General features: G+C 37.3%; 2 pseudogenes; both read left to right on the top strand.

Moving 5' to 3' along the window:
* Positions 1-2,587: 2,587 nt before the first annotated feature.
* Positions 2,588-4,081, top strand: LOC137646485 (uncharacterized; annotated as a pseudogene).
* Positions 4,082-10,227: 6,146 nt separating this feature from the next.
* Positions 10,228-11,725, top strand: LOC137646791 (uncharacterized; annotated as a pseudogene).
* The last annotated feature ends 9,676 nt before the right edge of the window (positions 11,726-21,401 follow it).

Below are 21,401 nucleotides of genomic sequence, written 5' to 3'. Positions count from 1 at the left end.
CTCGCAAAGAACGAATTACCTACCAAACGATGGGGCCCGTGGAGGATATGCCCCTTGAAGGAAGATGCCTCTCTATGTCCAGTAGAGAGCCTTAAGGTCTATCTTCATAGAACTTCAAACTTTGGTGGAGGCCAACTCTTCAAAGGAGAAACATCGGGCAGCGACCTGTCACTGAAACAATTGAGAGCTAAAATCACCTACTTCATTCGCAGAGCGGATCCAGACAGTACACCCGCTGGTCATGATCCTAGGAAAGTCGCTTCGTCTCTGAATTTCTTTCAGAGTATGGATTTCGAAAGCCTCAAGAACTATACAGGCTGGAAATCCTCGCGTGTTTTCTTTAAACATTATGCGAAACAAGTGCACGAAGTGAAACATTTTGTGGTAGCCGCAGGTAGTGTTATGAAACCTGCTCTGAACTCTGCTTAGAGCAGTGAGTTATTAGGGACTCTAACTCGTCGGGTGCCTATGTTGACCCTCAAGTGATACGTAGTGAAGCAGAAACCACCTTGTGCTTTCTTTAACTGTTCTTACCTCAGGTGAAATGTCATAGTAGATTACCACATGAGTGCTACATGCCACGTGCATGACGTGTGTTACATAAAGACTAACGTTCCGTAGAACGAGTGCCTACTAATACTTGATTCTTCCCTTTCAGACTCAAGAGCACGCCTTTATGACTATGTACATTTTTATCAATGTAAATGTTTTTTACTATTTATTGCATGACATGTATTGATTTACCTGCAATTATCTAATAAAATGTCTATTTTATTACTTGTGCGTCTCCCTTGCTCCTTTCTTACTATGAAATATACTAATTGTCATAGTTTTATTACCCTTTATTCTTGGTTAAGGAAAATGCCAGGATTTACTCCGGGCATTTATTTATATAGAGCAAGTAAGTTTCCTTAGCGAATACTTACTCAGTTATGAAGATGAGTCAACTCCATGCACGAAGTGTACAACCACCACTTCTTCAAGTTTGTTTCGACGCGAATACCAAATCGCTCTGACTTATCTTCTGGATCTCATTGTTCCTTCAGCCTATATGAATAGCCTTCCCATGACCACTTTGATCTCAGCATAGCCCGTGGGGACTTCCATGCCAGGGGGGCAGGAAGGCAACTGCCTCACGGTAGCTCTAGTATAGACCACTATGCTTTCGGCTCAATGTTTTAGCACTCACTTATAAAGGGGAAAAAGTCTACCACGATACACTAATTCTCTGGTACTCTTCCATCAGGACGCCATGGCTTGAGCCCAAAAAACGGATTTTGAGCGAAGCGAAAAATCTATTTTTGGGTGAGATAGCCATGGCGTCCTGATGGACCCGCCCTATCTGTTATCAGGTCCCGCCCTGCGCCGCTGTATCATGGTGATGAGCGAGCTCCAGACTTACGGATGGAGACGGACGTGACGTCATCAAAAGCAATGGCGTCCGTCTGTTTACATCACGAGTACCGATATCGCCACATCTAGATTGGCTGCGGCTCAGCTCCCAGCCGCTCTCTGTCCGCCATATTGAAGCGTTAACTCTATATGGGGTGTAGATAGCTATGTGGCACGTTAATACATGCGTGTCCCCTGTTGATACACGATGTCTTAAGGGGAAACCCTTAGGATACTCGCTCCAGAAGTTAGAATTCTGTGATAACCTGTGGTTTAATTCTCTGGGAAAATCCTAGTAGTGATTACCCAAGGAAGCTACCAAATAGGATCCTTCCATCAGGACGCCATGGCTATCTCACCCAAAAATAGATTTTTCGCTTCGCTCAAAATCCGTTTTTTAAAGAGGTTTGAGGAGGCCTAGCCTATGCTATATTGCGTTAAAGGGCATATTAGCCTAATTTACCTCGCTTAACCTTGTAAGATTTCCTTTGCCTCTTAAACCTTGAAGGTAACCTCCTCTATGTTCACATGTATCATTTGTTCTTTAGGGAAATTGAAAACTATTGTTTCATATTATTGTAAAATTATTAAATAGAAGTATCCTGTAATTTTGTTTTGAAACTGAAGCATAGTAATTATATTTTTTTTCTTTGTTATTAAAAAGCTTTTAGAGGTAGGTATTATTATTTGAAGAATAAAAAAAATTAAATAACTGTAATAATTACAGGGAACCAGTCTTGGAGACCTGTGATCATGAATCAGTCTGGGAAATCTGTGATCTTGGACTCAGTCTGGAAGATCAAATTATGGAACAGTGTACAACATTTTGAACTGAATAAAACTAGATAAGGATCACGTCTTTCTCTTACACGTCGAATGTCAAGTTCACTTTTGATGAATAACGAAAATTCATGTCAGGAGGAAAAGAAAAATCCACCGTGACATATGGTGGCAGCTGTTAAGGGATTAATAACCTTATGCTATTGATTCCACTTACCCATGAGGCCTAAGTACTGCAGGTCACACTAACGTTTTTGTATATTTTCATAGAAATATTTTTTTGAACTGTAACACCCTATGTATAAGGTAGGCTATGTATAACTTATACTTTGCATGTAATTCTTAATGTCTGATAATATTTACATATTTTGGGATTATTCTGTTTAAATGATTTTTGTTAAATTATTGTATTAAAATGGTCAGTGCTATGGATGACTCGTACACAGAACTAATAGAGTTAGAAAGCGAAGTTAGACAAACTGCAAGGGAAACACAGAATCTTACACAGTCCTACCAGGGAGTTTGGACACAGGTAGGGGATTTAACACAGCAGGTTCAAAAAATGGACAGGAAGATGTCTAATATTCAGGGTACAATGCAGCACCTTATACAAACCCTTAATAACACTCAACCCCCAGTAGGGTCTGCGCCACATACTCCACATAATCCATGCAACCCTTGCCCAGATACACACATCAATACAATATTAGGAACACTACCATACAGTTCCCCAATCCCTCCATGTACGAACACACAAAGCGCATCTGCGCTCATGAGTACAGTACCCCTAACACCTATAAGGGCATGGCCAACAACACACAACCCTGCAATTCCAACACCACCAACACCATCCCCCATCCCTAATCCACCACCAGCCTACCCGCCTCCTCAACTTTCTGTTAATCAGACAAACCCTTTCATTATACAGCAAGGTAATCAGTGTGTCACATCCAATCCTTTTATTGGATCTTTCAGTAATGCTAATCCATTCCTTTATTCAAATAATATTCCAGTAGCAGTTTCTCATGATATACCTGTTTTAAGGCCAAAAGATGTATCTCTCCTCAGGCTTGCAGAGCTTAAGGGTGTAGTTGCCGACAATAGGTTGAATATTTTCTTTAGGCAAGTAGAGTCATGCACAGGCTCAGATGATAAGAGGATAGAAGTTGCCATGGCTAAGGCTGAACAGGATATAGCTACTTTCTTGGCCGCTGAGATACAAAAGAATGGTAATAATCTGTCTTGGAGTGAGATTAAAAGGCTCATGAAGCAACAGTTTATAGGTGCAGCAACTCTTTTACAGGCATGGCAAGAGATAACTGCCATGACTTAATACTTTGATGAACCTCCTAGTTCTTTTGTTAATAAATTGCAGTGTAAAATTTCAGCTTTAACATTGAAGTTCCCCAATGATCCAATTCCAACATCAGATAAGTTCCTTAAGACAAAGATATATAAAGGCTTAAATTCACAAGTTCAAGTTAAATTAGTTGATTTCTTGGCAGACCATATACCTTTAAAGAATTTCATGGTATATGCAGAAGAAGAATATTATAGGGCTCAGGGCATAATTATTAGTAATAACAACAGAGTCTTGCCCATTTCGGGTGCTGGAAGTTCCCAGTCACCAATCCCAGTAACAAATACCCCTCCGGTAGGAACTCCATGTAATGAAATAGAGAAATTAACAAGAAAATTGGATGAGTTAAGCAAGAAAATCGAGAAAGTATCCATGAGGAGACAAAATAATATTAAAAAGTACAGTGCTTTTTGCAAAGTAGCCACCCATAATCTGTCTGGTTATCCTTATAATCCACCCAAGGGAGTATGCTTTGATTGTCATCAACCAAATGTTAGGAGAGGTCATGTAGGATGTCCAGGACAATTAGGTGGAGATAGTTCACTATGACTAGGTCACGCCAGATTTCCAAGTATAAGTTTGATGGTTAATGATTGCATGATAGGAGCTTTAGTTGATACAGGTAGTTGTGCCAGTATAGTCAAGAAATCCTTTGTGGACAGTTTAGGTTTGAAGCCTGCTAAGATGAAAAATTTACCACAGTTAACGGGAGTCACAGACACAGTTGTACCAGTATTAGGATCGGTTTATTTGGGTGTTAATGTTGGCAATAGAGTTGTTACTCATTTATTTTATATTGTGCCAGACCCACTTTTAGATACAGAAGTCCTTTTGGGTGCAGATTTACTTGGGATTGCTTGTTTAACATGGGATCATAAGAAGGGTATCCTGGTTTGGGATAATATTATGTACCGTGTGCGGCTTCTTAAAATGAGACCTTCCACAAAGAGAATTAGGAATCTCAAGATAGTTGAATCCTCAAATCCCAAAGTAGATGAGATTAGGTTAAAGAAAAAGATTATTCTACCTCCTTCCTCAGCAGGAATGTATGCAGTTAACGTTAATGAAGATGCGGATACAGTACTTCTATTGGAACCAGGAATGAAACATAGTGGTGCTATGAATGCTTTGTGCCCTAAAGTTAATAACAATAAGGAAGTTTTTATACCTCTAATAAATAGTACAAAGGGTATAGTTAAGTTAAAGATAGGAATGTTGATAGGTACTTATAAAAAGATTGATGAAAGGGACATCAGTTCAGAATCTCCCATATGTAGAAAGATTGAGATTAAGAATGAGCTTATCCCTGAAAGCATGCGTGTTGCACCAGGACAAGGATGCACTAGAGAGGAGAAATTAGAAAATTTAATTGCACAACACGATTGGTCACATCTAGATGATGAACAACAGGCCCAGTTGAAGAACATAGTAATGGAAAATCATCAAATTTTTACATTAGAAAATAATGAGTTAGGAAAATTTCAGGGCGTTCAAGGGCATATTAATGTTAGTGATCCACAGCCAGTTAGGACCCCTATGTATAGATATCCTGAGAAAGCTAAGCAACTTATTGCTGATATGTTAGAGGATATGGAGGCCAAAGACATAATTGAGCCATCCACAGCTGCGTGGTTAAGTCCTATAGTTTTAGTTAGGAAGCCTGATAACTCGCAAAGAATGTGCCTGGATTATAGGAATGTTAACACACACCTCCAAACTGATATTCATCCTCTACCTAGATTAGAAGAGTTAGTTGAGTCAGCTTCCAGGAATCAGTTTTATGCCTCGTTGGACATGAAAGAGGCTTACTACCAGGTAGAATTGGAGGAAGATAGTAGAGATTTGACAACTTTTAGTGATGGAGTCTCCCTGTATAGATTCAAGAGACTCCCCTTTGGGTTGAGTTGTAGTCCAGCCATATTTTCAAGAGTAATAGGAAATATCTTAGCTCCCTTAATAAAGAAAGGCTGGGTCAAGAATTATTTAGACGACATAGTCGTCGGGGCCCCTATTTTGGAAGAATTAATTGGGAGATTAGGAGAGTTGTTCAAACTGTTAGGTGAAAAGGGAGTGAAGCTAAATATTAAGAAATATCAGTTCGCTCAAGAAGAGGTCAAATTTCTGGGCCATATCATATCTAGGGAGGGATGCAAACCTTGTCCGGACAACGTAAGTGCAATCAGAGATATGAGAGCTCCCACTAATGTAAAAGAAACTAGAAGATTTTTAGGTATGTGTGGGTTTTATAGGAAGCACATACACAATTTTGCTAAAATTGCTGTCCCCTTGACTAATCTCTTAAGAATGAAAGAACCATTTAGTTGGACACCAGAGTGTCAGTCTAGTTTTGAGCAGCTAAAACAACTTTTGATGACAGCTCCAGTACTGGTAAAAGCAGATATGACAAAGCCTTTTCAGTTGTTCACAGATGCTAGTCTAGACCATGCAGGTGCAGTACTGATGCAGGAGAATGATGGTCTTTTGAAACCTGTTGGATACTTTTCAAAGAAATTGAAACCTGTCTAACAGAGGTATCCAACTACTGATAGGGAAGCTTTGGCCATAGTCTTGGCCTGTAGGCGGTTTCATCATTTTCTTTGGGGTACCATGTTTACGGTTCAGACAGATCATCAGCCTCTTGTGTCAGTCTTCAAGAGACAAAGTCTCCTAGGATGAATAGATGGATTATTGAAGTGCAAGATTATCGCTTTAAGGTTGTATATAGGCCAGGAAAGCTCAATGAAGTTGCTGATCAGTTAAGCAGGCCAGTTAGAGCAATTTTCCACAATAATCAAGATAATTATCTTGGGTTAGGTAAGGAAGAATTTAGAGATAAACAGGTAAGTGAAGCTAGATGGGGTGACTTGATTGCTTACTTAGAAGGAGGAAAATTACCTAGGAAGCAGTTTCCCAGAGCTTTAATTCATCAGTTTATACTGTATGAGGGTTTGTTGTACTTGAGTGCTGATAAGCAAGATAATAGTTTTCAGTTAAGACTTGTGGTGCCTCAAGAGCTTAGGAAAGCAGCCTTAAAATTTGGTCATGAGTCTGTTGCAAGTCATTTAGGTAGGAGAAAAACTATTGACGCTTTGGAGACGTACTTCTATTGGGCCTCACTTAGATCTGATGTAGTTGAATATGTTAAAGAATGTATTACATGTCAAGCTCATAAAGACAGTCCGTCCTTACAGCAAAAATTCCATGAACTACCTCCAGAACATAAACCCTTGGAGCGTATCAGTATTGATTTGACAGACATGGTGTCTGGCGCAAATGGATACAGGTATGTTCTTACCATCATTGATCACTATTCACGCTATGTGAAGTTTTACCCACTGAGGAACAAGACGACAGATGTTGTCAGAAAAACTTTGAAAAGTATTTAAACGACTTTGGGGTTCCAAGGTGTGTAATTCTTGACAATGGTGCTGAATTTACCTCACAACAGTTTAGAGATCTTTGTAGAGTACACAACATAAATACTGGTTTCATCACACCATACCATCCTGAAGGTAACAGTATCTGAAAGGATGCACAGGACCATGAAAACTTTGTTGAATGTCATGTGTCAGGGTCATCCATATCAATGGCCAAAATATTCAGGAGAGACACAGAGAACCCTTAAATGTGCAATACATGCTACCACTGGTGAACAGCCTCACTATGTATTTTTTAGCCGTAGGCCCTTTTGGCAAATTCTCAGTGAAGTGCCTTCAATGGATGATGAGGTGACGGACTCTGATCTCGCTCGAGCCCATGAAATAATTCAAAAGACATATGCTGAAATGGCAAGAACATTTGTCAATATTGCCAATCGAAAAAGAGTGAACAAAAAGGTGGAACTACATTCCCTAGTATGGGTAAAGAATGAGACCCAGTTACCAGGTACAAGCCGTAAATTAAATGTGAAATGGCTTGGACCATATAAAGTGATAGAAAGTGTTCGCGATGGGTCTACCTATGTGATACAAAATGTTTTCAATGACACTGTACATGAGCGTGCTGCTGATAAACTCAAACCAATCTATGGGGATGAACAGTACTTACTGAATATGCAAGAGCACACAGAAAATGTGCCTGACATTGTAACTGAGGGAGTTCTCACAAGAGGCACTAGAAATATTGTACCTCCTTCCCGTCTCATAGGAGAGATATAGACTCTGTTAGTGAATTTTGCTGAGAGGAAAGCCTACTATATACTCTCAGTATGATTGTGAAGCAAACATGTTCCTATACGTTTATGATACTGTATCTGTATTTTTTGTATTTTTCTTTTTTACTTTTATGATATTTTTGTAAGTTGTAGTCCAAACTCTGGAATTATTCAAAGTTGATGAATAGATTTTTTTCTACTAGAAATAAAAATTGTAATAAAAATATATAATGGATCATAGAAAAATTGCCCTGATTATGAGTGTCGTAGTGGTCCCGTGGATCTTGTTTTATAGTAATTAGTTCTGCTCTTGTGGTACTGGTTTTGTATAAATCAGGATGGAGTGCGCCCCTTTCCGAATGCCTTTGAGACTCGTGATGTGAGAGTCGTTTCTAACCAAGAGGTCTGGACAGTTAGGTAGTCATTAGGACACCTCAATAGCAGCCAACGTTTGCCTTCTTAAGTGGAGAGCTCTTTTGAGGTAGAGTGACATGATCTCCTGTGTAAATGGAGTCAATCTAACCGCAGCATAGGGCTAGGCAAAGCTACTAGGAAAGTTGTCCGAATGCACACCTTTAGGGTAGTGTCCCCATTAAGTGCTCCAAGATATCCATGTTTTGATTGTACAAGAGTAATCTCTTCCCTCTATTGAGTGTGTTTCTGATTTGTTGAACCGAGATCTGTATTCCCCCGGTAGCAAACACATGTAAAGGGTTATTCAAGACCATGATGGAATGTGGCCTGATATTAGAGTGGACATGAATCAATCTTTCCCTAAGGGAAAAGCTTTGTAATGGGAGAATGTTATCCTTTTGGTATTTTGATTTTTTTTTTCTGTGAAATTGATTCATCATCCAACTCTAATATCTTTAGAATTATCTCTGTTAGTAATATTGATTATAAAAATCATTTAAAGAAACTTTATTTCATCAACGAATGCATGTAACATTATTGCCATTCCCTTCTTATGTTTTTCTCTCTCTATCTGATACGTGGTCTTGAGTCCTTTTTTTTTCGTTTTGGCCATACTGGCATGAGAAAAACACGTAGGAGAAGCCGAATGGGCATGCTTCCCCGTCCATTAAAGATATTTGTTTTGGGTCATTAGAGAAGACATTGACGTATCCCTTTTCAAAGGTAAGACTTCGTTATAATCTGGAAGATTATTATAAGGATAGGGAATATTATGTTATAGATAGAGAGGAAAAGCGATCAGAATGGATGCAGTGGCTTGGCAATGTCCGGCAAAGTTTGCATACACCCTCGTGATCGTGTTGCATCATTTTACAAGACAACCTATTTATTCACTTGAGTATGATACATTCTTTTCTTTAAAAAAAAAAGGGGGGGGGATGTGAACATGTTAGTAACATTACGACCTCCTCGTTTTCCTGAAAACCATATTAACTGTACGAAAAGTAGTGGTTCCTTATATGTAAATTTATTTTCAATGCCAAGAGGGCGTCACGAAGTAGCCGACCTGTAGGACACCTCGGGACTCCCCCTTTCCCTCTCTCCCATGGAAAATTCCATTGTTTACGATCTTAGATTGGGCTATACAATTGTTTCTGAAAGCCCAGCAGATATTTTTCTTATCAATTGAATAATTATATTTCCTTTGGAAAATAGTTTAGGCCATAAAAATTATTCAATGTTGTTAGGTATATGAGTTAACCTATGTCCTCCTATACCCTCCCTAACCTAGACACAGTGGCCACAGAAACCTTCTATAGCCTAGCCTAGAATTGCCTATAAACCTTGAGTAGGGTATTTTCAAAGAGGTTTGAGGAGGCCTAGCCTATGCTATATTGCGTTAAAGGGCATATTAGCCTAATTTACCTCGCTTAACCTTGTAAGATTTCCTTTGCCTCTTAAACCTTGAAGGTAACCTCCTCTATGTTCACATATATCATTTGTTCTTTAGGGAAATTGAAAACTATTGTTTCATATTATTGTAAAATTATTAAATAGAAGTATCCTGTAATTTTGTTTTGAAACTGAAGCATAGTAATTATATATTTTTTTTCTTTGTTATTAAAAAGCTTTTAGAGGTAGGTATTATTATTTGAAGAATAAAAAAAAAATTAAATAACTGTAATAATTACAGGGAACCAGTCTTGGAGACCTGTGATCATGAATCAGTCTGGGAGATCTGTGATCTTGGACTCAGTCTGGAAGATCAAATTATGGAACAGTGTACAACATTTTGAACTGAATAAAACTAGATAAGGATCACGTCTTTCTCTTACACGTCGAATGTCAAGTTCACTTTTGATGAATAACGAAAATTTATGTCAGGAGGAAAAGAAAAATCCACCGTGACATATGGTGGCAGCTGTTAAGGGATTAATAACCTTATGCTATTGATTCCACTTACCCATGAGGCCTAAGTACTGCAGGTCACACTAACGTTTTTGTATATTTTCATAGAAATATTTTTTTGAACTGTAACATCCTATGTATAAGGTATGTATAACTTATACTTTGCATGTAATTCTTAATGTCTGATAATATTTATATATTTTGGGATTATTCTGTTTAAATGATTTTTGTTAAATTATTGTATTAAAATGGTCAGTGCTATGGATGACTCGTACACAGAACTAATAGAGTTAGAAAGCGAAGTTAGACAAACTGCAAGGGAAACACAGAATCTTACACAGTCCTACCAGGGAGTTTGGACACAGGTAGGGGATTTAACACAGCAGGTTCAAAAAATGGACAGGAAGATGTCTAATATTCAGGGGACAATGCAGCACCTTATACAAACCCTTAATAACACTCAACCCCCAGTAGGGTCTGCGCCACATACTCCACATAATCCATGCAACCCTTGCCCAGATACACACATCAATACAATATTAGGAACACTACCATACAGTTCCCCAATCCCTCCATGTACGAACACACAAAGCGCATCTGCGCTCATGAGTACAGTACCCCTAACACCTATAAGGGCATGGCCAACAACACACAACCCTGCAATTCCAACACCACCAACACCATCCCCCATCCCTAATCCACCACCAGCCTACCCGCCTCCTCAACTTTCTGTTAATCAGACAAACCCTTTCATTATACAGCAAGGTAATCAGTGTGTCACATCCAATCCTTTTATTGGATCTTTCAGTAATGCTAATCCATTCCTTTATTCAAATACTATTCCAGTAGCAGTTTCTCATGATATACCTGTTTTAAGGCCAAAAGATGTATCTCTCCTCAGGCTTGCAGAGCTTAAGGGTGTAGTTGCCGACAATAGGTTGAATATTTTCTTTAGGCAAGTAGAGTCATGCACAGGCTCAGATGATAAGAGGATAGAAGTTGCCATGGCTAGGGCTGAACAGGATATAGCTACTTTCTTGGCCGCTGAGATACAAAAGAATGGTAATAATCTGTCTTGGAGTGAGATTAAAAGGCTCATGAAGCAACAGTTTATAGGTGCAGCAACTCTTTTACAGGCATGGCAAGAGATAACTGCCATGACTTAATACTTTGATGAACCTCCTAGTTCTTTTGTTAATAAATTGCAGTGTAAAATTTCAGCTTTAACATTGAAGTTCCCCAATGATCCAATTCCAACATCAGATAAGTTCCTTAAGACAAAGATATATAAAGGCTTAAATTCACAAGTTCAAGTTAAATTAGTTGATTTCTTGGCAGACCATATACCTTTAAAGAATTTCATGGCATATGCAGAAGAAGAATATTATAGGGCTCAGGGCATAATTGTAAGTAATAACAACAGAGTCTTGCCCATTTCGGGTGCTGGAAGTTCCCAGTCACCAATCCCAGTAACAAATACCCCTCCGGTAGGAACTCCATGTAATGAAATAGAGAAATTAACAAGAAAATTGGATGAGTTAAACAAGAAAATTGAGAAAGTATCCATGAGGAGACAAAATAATATTAAAAAGTACTGTGCTCTTTGCAAAGTAGCCACCCATAATCTGTCTGATTGTACTTATAATCCACCCAAGGGAGTATGCTTTGATTGTCATCAACCAAATGTTAGGAGAGGTCATGTTGAATGTCCAGGATAAGGAGGTGGAGATAGTTCACTATGACTATGTCACGCCAGATCTCCAAGTATAAGTTTGATGGTTAATGATTGCATGATAGGAGCTTTAGTTGATACAGGTAGTTGTGCCAGTATAGTCAAGAAATCCTTTGTGGACAGTTTAGGTTTGATGCCTGCTAAGATGAGAAATTTACCACAGTTAACGGAAGTCACATACACAGTTGTACCGGTATTAGGATCGGTTTATTTGGGTGTTAATGTTGGCAATAGAGTTGTTACTCATTTATTTTATATTGTGCCAGACCCACTTTTAGATACAGAAGTCCTTTTGGGTGCAGATTTACTTGGGATTGCTTGTTTAACATGGGATCATAAGAAGGGTATCCTGGTTTGGGATAATATTATGTACCGTGTGCGGCTTCTTAAAATGAGACCTTCCACAAAGAGAATTAGGAATCTCAAGATAGTTGAATCCTCAAATCCCAATGTAGATGAGATTAGGTTGAAGAAAAAGATTATTCTACCTCCTTCCTCAGCAGGAATGTATGCAGTTAACGTTAATTTAGATGCGGATACAGTACTTCTATTGGAACCAGGAATGAAACATAGTGGTGCTATGAATGCTTTGTGCCCTAAAGTTAATAAAAATAAGGAAGTTTTTATACCTCTAATAAATAGTACAAAGGGTATAGTTAAGTTAAAAATAGGAATGTTGATAGGTACTTATAAAAAGATTGATGAAAGGGACATCAGTTCAGAATCTCCCATATGTAGAAAGATTGGGATTAAGAATGAGCTTATCCCCGAAAGCATGCGTGTTGCACCAGGACAAGGATGCACTAGAGAGGAGAAATTAGAAAATTTAATTGCACAACACGATTGGTCACATCTAGATGATGAACAACAGGCCCAGTTGAAGAACATGGTAATGGAAAATCATCAAATTTTTATATTAGAAAATAATGAGTTAGGAAAATTTCAGGGCGTTCAAGGGCATATTAATGTTAGTGATCCACAGCCAGTTAGGACCCCTATGTATAGAGATCCTGAGAAAGCTAAGCAACTTATTGCTGATATGTTAGAGGATATGGAGGCCAAAGACATAATTGAGCCATCCACAGCTGCGTGGTTAAGTCCTATAGTTTTAGTTAGGAAGCCTGATAACTCGCAAAGAATGTGCCTGGATTATAGGAATGTTAACACACACCTCCAAACTGATATTCATCCTCTACCTAGATTAGAAGAGTTAGTTGAGTCAGCTTCCGGGAATCAGTTTTATGCCTCGTTGGACATGAAAGAGGCTTACTGCCAGGTAGAATTGGAGGAAGATAGTAGAGATTTGACAACTTTTAGTGATGGAGTCTCCCTGTATAGATTCAAGAGACTCCCCTTTGGGTTGAGTTGTAGTCCAGCCATATTTTCAAGAGTAATAGGAAATATCTTGGCTCCCTTAATAAAGAAGGGCTGGGTCAAGAATTATTTAGACGATATAGTCGTCTGGGCCCCTAGTTTGGAAGAATTAATTGGGAGATTAGGAGAGTTGTTCAAACTGTTAGGTGAAAAGGGAGTGAAGCTAAATATTAAGAAATGTCAGTTCGCTCAAGAAGAGGTCAAATTTCTGGGCCATATCATATCTAGGGAGGGATGCAAACCTTGTCCGGACAACGTAAGTGCAATCAGAGATATGAGAGCTCCCACTAATGTAAAAGAAACGAAGATTTTTAGGTATGTGTGGGTTTTATAGGAAGCACATACACAATTTTGCTAAAATTGCTGTCCCCTTGACTAATCTCTTAAGAATGAAAGAACCATTTAGTTGGACACCAGAGTGTCAGTCTAGTTTTGAGCAGCTAAAACAACTTTTGATGACAGCTCCAGTACTGGTAAAAGCAGATATGACAAAGCCTTTTCAGTTGTTCACAGCTGCTAGTCTAAACCATGTAGGTGCAGTACTGATGCAGGAGAGTGATGGTCTTTTGAAACTTGTTGGATACTTTTCAAAGAAATTGAAACCTGTCTAACAGAGGTATCCAACTACTGATAGGGAAGCTTTGGCCATAGTCTTGGCCTGTAGGCGGTTTCATCATTTTCTTTGGGGTACCATGTTTACGGTTCAGACAGATCATCAGCCTCTTGTGTCAGTCTTCAAGAGAAAGACAAAGTCTCCTAGGATGAATAGATGGATTATTGAAGTGCAAGATTATCGCTTTAAGGTTGTATATAGGCCAGGAAAGCTCAATGAAGTTGCTGATCAGTTAAGCAGGCCAGTTAGAGCAATTTTCCACAATAATCAAGATAATTATCTTGGGTTAGGCAAGGAAGAATTTAGAGATAAACAGGTAAGTGAAGCTAGATGGGGTGACTTGATTGCTTACTTAGAAGGAGGAAAATTACCTAGGAAGCAGTTTCCCAGAGCTTTAATTCATCAGTTTATACTGTATGAGGGTTTGTTGTACCTGAGTGCTGATAAGCAAGATAATAGTTTTCAGTTAAGACTTGTGGTGCCTCAAGAGCTTAGGAAAGCAGCCTTAAAATTTGGTCATGAGTCTGTTGCAAGTCATTTAGGTAGGAGAAAAACTATTGACGCTTTGGAGACGTACTTCTATTGGGCCTCACTTAGATCTGATGTAGTTGAATATGTTAAAGAATGTATTACATGTCAAGCTCATAAAGACAGTCCGTCCTTACAGCAAAAATTCCATGAACTACCTCCAGTACATAAACCCTTGGAGTGTATCAGTATTGATTTGACAGACATGGTGTCTGGCGCAAATGGATACAGGTATGTTCTTACCATCATTGATCACTATTCACGCTATGTGAACTTTTACCCACTGAGGAACTAGACGACAGATGTTGTCAGTAAAAACTTTGAAAAGTATTTAAACGTCTTATGGGTTCCAAGGTGTGTAATTCTTGACAATGGTGCTGAATTTACCTCACAACAGTTTAGAGATCTTTGTAGAGTACACAACATAAATACTGGTTTCATCACACCATACCATCCTGAAGGTAACAGTATCTGAAAGGATGCACAGGACCACGAAAACTTTGTTGAATGTCATGTGTCAGGGTCATCCATATCAATGGCCAAAATATTTAGGAGAGACACAGAGAACCCTTAATTGTGCAATACATGCTACCACTGGTGAACAGCCTCACTATGTATTTTTTAGCCGTAGGCCCTTTTGGCAAATTCTCAGTGAAGTGCCTTCAATGGATGATGAGGTGACGGACTCTGATCTCGCTCTAGCCCATGAAATAATTCAAAAGACACATGCTGAAATGGCAAGAACATTTGTCAATATTGCCAATCGAAAAAGAGTGAACAAAAAGGTGGAACTACATTCCCTAGTATGGGTAAAGAATGAGACCCAGTTACCAGGTACAAGCCGTAAATTAAATGTGAAATGGCTTGGACCATATAAAGTGATAGAAAGTGTTCGCGATGGGTCTACCTATGTGATACAAAATGTTTTCAATGACACTGTACATGAGCGTGCTGCTGATAAACTCAAACCAATCTATGGGGATGAACAGTACTTACTGAATATGCAAGAGCACACAGAAAATGTGCCTGACATTGTAACTGAGGGAGTTCTCACAAGAGGCACTAGAAATATTGTACCTCCTTCCCGTCTCATAGAAGAGATATAGACTCTGTTAGTGAATTTTGCTGAGAGGAAAGCCTACTATATACTCTCAGTATGATTGTGAAGCGAACCTGTTCCTATACGTTTATGATACTGTACCTGTATTTTTTGTATTTTTCTTTTTTACTTTTATAATATTTTTGTAAGTTGTAGTCCAAACTCTGGAATTATGCAAAGTTGATGAATAGATTTTTTTCTACTAGAAAAAAAAATTGTAATAAAAATATATAATGGATCATAGAAAAATTGCCCTGATTATGAGTGTTGTAGTGGTCCCATGGATCTTGTTTTATAGTAATTAGTTCTGCTCTTGTGGTACTGGTTTTGTATAAATCAGGATGGAGTGCGCCCCTTTCCGAACGCCTTTGAGACTCGTGATGTGAGAGTCGTTTCTAACCAAGAGGTCTGGACAGTTAGGTAGTCATTAGGACACCTCAATAGCAGCCAACGTTTGCCTTCTTAAGTGGAGAGCTCTTTTGAGGTAGAGTGACATGATCTCCTGTGTAAATGGAGTCAATCTAACCGCAGCATAGGGCTAGGCAAAGCTACTAGGAAAGTTGTCCGAATGCACACCTTTAGGGTAGTGTCCCCATTAAGTGCTCCAAGATATCCATGTTTTGATTGTACAAGAGTAATCTCTTCCCTCTATTGAGTGTGTTTCTGATTTGTTGAACCGAGATCTGTATTCCCCCGGTAGCAAACACATGTAAAGGGTTATTCAAGACCATGATGGAATGTGGCCTGGTATTAGAGTGGACATGAATCAATTTTTCCGTAAGGGAAAAGCTTTGTAATGGGAGAATATTATCCTTTTGGTATTTTGATTTTTTTTTTCTGTGAAATTGATTCATCATCCGACTCTAATATCTTTAGAATTATCTCTGTTAGTAATATTGATTATAAAAATCATTTAAAGAAACTTTATTTCATCAACGAATGCATGTAACATTATTGCCATTCCCTTCTTATGTTTTTCTCTCTCTATCTGATACTGTACGTGGTTTTGAGTCCTTTTTTTTTCGTTTTGGCTATACTGGCATGAGAGAAACACGTAGGAGAAGCCGAATGGGCATGCTTCCCCGTCCATTTAAGATATTTGTTTTGGGTCATTAGAGAAGACATTGACGTATCCCTTTTCAAAGGTAAGACTTCGTTATAATCTAGAAGATTATTATAAGGATAGGGAATATTATGTTATAGATAGAGAGGAAAAGCGATCAGAATGGATGCAGTGGCTTGCCAATGTCTGGCAAAGTTTGCATATACCCTCGTGGTCGTGTTGCATCAGTTTACAAGACAACCTATTTATTCACTTGAGTATGATGCATTCTTTTCTTTAAAAAAAAAAGGGGGATGTGAACATGTTAGTAACATTATGACTTCCTCGTTTTCCTGAAAACCGTATTAACTGTACGAAAAGTAATGGTTCCTTATATGTAAATTTATTTTCAATGCCAAGAGGGCGTCACGAAGTAGCCGACCTGTAGGACACCTCGGGACTCCCCCTTTCCCTCTCTCCCATGGAAAATTCCATTGTTTACGATCTTAGATTGGGCTATACAATTGTTTCTGAAAGCCCAACAGATATTTTTATTATCAATTGAATAATTATATTTCCTTTGGAAAATAGTTTAGGCCATAAAAATTATTCAATGTTGTTAGGTATATGAGTTAACCTATGTCCTCCTATACCCTCCCTAACCTAGACACAGTGGCCACAGAACCTAAAGAAATTATTAGGTCTAAAGACAGAAATAGTGTTGCCTGACATAACTAATGATCCTAAATGCCTAGCAAATGATTTTATTGATTATTTTGAGGAAAAAATAAATCAAATCTGTTCCAGTTTTCACAACATCGGCACAACAGAGCGAAGGAATACATCAGCAACAGGTGTAAATAAGCTAAGGGTATTCAAAGAATTAAGTCAGAGTGATTATATGAGAATAATAAAGAAAGTAAAAAAAACCTACTGCGGAAATGATCCATTTCCAATTAATGATGTAAAAGATGCAGAAAATTTCACCAGACTACAAGAGACCTACCGAAACATGGTAAATATGAGTCTAACACAGGCAGTTTTCCCTGATTGTGAAAAAGTTGCATGTATCAAGCCTGTGTATAAAGGAAAAGGTGATGCAGACAATTTAAGTTCATATAGGCCAATATCAAATCTGTCATATTTCCGAAAATTACTGAAACTGCTGTACACGAACAAACCTGGAAACATCGGAAAAAATCTAATGCCATACCTGATGATCAATCTGCATACAGAGAAAATTACTCCACAGAAACAAGTGTTAGCGATAAAAAATGACATAACAGAAATTATAACAAATGGCAAGTGTTGCATTCTTGTGATGCTTGATCTAAGTGCAGCATTTGTTACTGTAGAACATACATATCTGATGGAAGACCTTAAAGCTGTGGGCATCGTAGAACGAGCATATGACTGGTTTGTGAGTTATCTTGAAAACCGCAAAGTTAAGTAGTAATATCAAATGTTAAATCTGAGACAAGAAAACTAAGCAAAGGGGTGCCTCAAGGCAGTGTACTAGGTCCTCTCCTGTTTGAAATTTACACGATTGAACTGGCAAATATACTTGAAACTCACAGAGTTAAGTTTAAAATATACGCTGATGATACACAATTCTATTTCCCAATAGAATCAGTTGATGAAGCTAAAAGAAAGATACATGAAATAATGAATGACATTAAGGCTTGGATGTTAACAAAAAAGCTCAAGCTCAATGAAGATAAAAGTGAATGTATTATTTTTGGAAATGAAAAAGATATAAAAAGAATCGAATGCTTCCAAAGAATTGAAATCGGTCAATGGATCATTGACCTAAAGAAATCTGTCAGGAATCTTGGAGTAATCATGGATGATAGACTGACAATGAATGAACATATAAATAATATGGTAAGAAATTGTAACTTATCATATTAGAAACATAGCATTTATTAGTAAATACTTAGATGAAAAATCTATGGCCAAACTCATTAATCACCACATATTTTCAAGAATTGATTACTGCAACTCACTGTTCTATGGCTTACCAAATTATCAGCTGAAGAAAATTCAGAGAGTACAAAACAGAGCCGCAAGATTAATAAAAGGACTACACAATAGGGAAAGAGTTACCCCTGCACTAATTAAATTACACTGGCTACCGGTAAAAGCGAGAATTGAATACAAGCTACTCTTACTAACGATTAAGATACTGAACCAAAATATCTAAAAGAATGCCTGAATAAACTAGAACTAGAAACAAATGTTAACACAAGACACACGAGTGACAAACCTAGGCTATCTGAACCAAGAACAAATAGTAAATTTGGTGAAAGGGCTTTTAGCTACTGTGCGCCTAGACATTATAAAAAACTGCCAACTGAAATGAAGGACCTTAAGGGAGCAATTGAATTTAAAAAGAAACTAAAGACATTACTTTTCACAAGATCATATGATTTGAAGACATTACTTTTCACAAGATCATATGATTTGGAAGATGCTACAATCAAAGAATTGTATAAGTTATAATAAAAATGTTTCGTTATATGATTAATATGGACCCGCCCGAGAAGTAGTTCACTCGACTTCAGTGGAGGGTTGGATTTAACCCCCCCCCCCCAAAAAAAAAAAAAAAAAAAAAAAAAAAAAACCTTCTATAGCCTAGCCTAGAATTGCCTATAAACCTTGAGTAGGGTATTTTTAAAGAGGTTTGAGGAGGCCTAGCCTATGCTATATTGCGTTAAAGGGCATATTAGCCTAATTTACCTCGCTTAACCTTGTAAGATTTCCTTTGCCTCTTAAACCTTGAAGGTAACCTCCTTTATGTTCACATATATCATTTGTTCTTTAGGGAAATTGAAAACTATTGTTTCATATTATTGTAAAATTATTAAATAGAAGTATCCTGTAATTTTGTTTTGAAACTGAAGCATAGTAATTATATATTTTTTTTCTTTGTTATTAAAAAGCTTTTAGAGGTAGGTATTATTATTTGAAGAATAAAAAAGAAAATTAAATAACTGTAATAATTACAGGGAACCAGTCTTGGAGACCTGTGATCATGAATCAGTCTGGGAGATCTGTGATCTTGGACTCAGTCTGGAAGATCAAATTATGGAACAGTGTACAACATTTTGAACTGAATAAAACTAGATAAGGATCACGTCTCTCTCTCTTACACGTCGAATGTCAAGTTCACTTTTGATGAATAACGAAAATTTATGTCAGGAGGAAAAGAAAAATCCACCGTGACACAATCCTTTTTAAATATTCTATACCATATCACGTTGGAATAAAGTAAAACATACTGTATATCTGATTTGTTAAACCTTGTCATGTGTGATGTGTATGCATACATTTGATTACAGTTTGTAGGCCATTGTAGAATGATCTTAGGTGTATAAAAAACACAATTGTAATTTTTTTTTTTATTGAAACGGAAATGCATGATGCACTCGTGTATACTCTTTAGTAATATAAACTAATAAATGTATAGATATACAAACAAAAGGAATAAAATAACTCTCTAAATTGAATCACGCATAAAAATAATCAAAAGGGGATGGAAATAGAAATAAGGTAGCATACAAGTCAATCAAAAATGAAAGATAGATCCCATCAAAGGAACTTTAATAAATTATACATAAGAAAAAATAACAGTAAATAATATTGTACATAAATATTGTAAAAAAAATACATATATACAAGCAAGCTAAAATTGTCATGCAAATAAACTAATATAATTATAAATATGAGAAAACATAATACTAAAAAAAGGATTTCTTCATTAATTGAATACATCGTGCAAACATAAGACAAGGCAAGTATGCAAACATAGAAAGCACACACATTCAATGTTCATGAAAATACAAATACAGTTTACAAATACTGTAAAATGTTAGTCTTTATTTAAGAAATAGAAAAAATAATAAGAAGACAAGGAACACAAACAAAATAATATGTTGAAGCAGTATATTCCTGTAGGTAAACATGCTGAAATATTCATACACTTAAAAGTTAAATCAAAGTTAAACATAATACATACCATTAAACATGTTCCTAATGCCAAATATGCCAGCTTCTGAGAAATACATAATTTCAATAGCTTTATGACCAAATAAAAAAGTTTGAGGAAAGTGTATTGCGGATGCCTAGCCTTAATCTTATATCCAATATCATTGTGGGGCTTACTCGTTAGTAGCACATATTTCATGTATTATACTCTTAGTACTCACCGTTCTTTGTCCTTAGGGAACCTGTGAAACACCTAATGAGGATCGGTTTCTTTTCGTTTATTGCAAAAAACACACTGTGTGACTTATTCACTGCTGGCGCCATGATAGTGTCAACTGGCTCAATTTCTCAAATTCTGAGTATAAAGTAACAAACAGACGACAAACGACATACCTACAATGCCATCTGAATACTGAGCGGTCAAACTATTGTGTTAACTTTGGAGTTGCCAACTAATGTATTAATACTCATATTTTGAGCCTTCCTATCTTCCTTCCTTCAGTATATAGTTTTTGGTTTTAACCAAAGGAGTACATTGCTTCAACATATTAATTTGTTAGTGTTCCTTGTCTTTTTATTTTTTTCTATTTCCTAAATAAAGACTAACATTTTACAGTATTTGTAAACTATATTTGTATTTTCTTGAACATTGAATGTGTGTTTACTGTCTGTGCTTTCTATGCTTGCATACTTGCCTTGTCTTATGTTTGCACGATGTATTTAATTAATGAAGAAATCCTTTTTTTAGTATTATGTTTTCTCATATATATTGTCGGGAATTTCGAACTGATCACTCGAAATTCCCGCCATTTAACTCCACCTACGTTACGTCAAATTGGAGGGAGGGTTGAGAGAACTCGCGGGCGAATGAATGTGGTTTAAGACGAGACTGTTTTAGAACCTAGAGAGCAACCGCCTGGTAGGGGAGGCGCTGAGGCTAAAGAAATCGAGCATTTGTAATTTATGATTCAGAAATTTAATGTCATTTTATTGTAACATGATGAAAATATCCTATCTAG

This window comes from Palaemon carinicauda, chromosome 9 (genome assembly GCF_036898095.1).
Source record: "Palaemon carinicauda isolate YSFRI2023 chromosome 9, ASM3689809v2, whole genome shotgun sequence".
In the NCBI taxonomy this organism is placed as follows: domain Eukaryota; kingdom Metazoa; phylum Arthropoda; class Malacostraca; order Decapoda; family Palaemonidae; genus Palaemon; species Palaemon carinicauda.
Note: the sequence above shows the minus strand (reverse complement) of the source record. Positions and strands in the feature narration are given on the sequence as shown.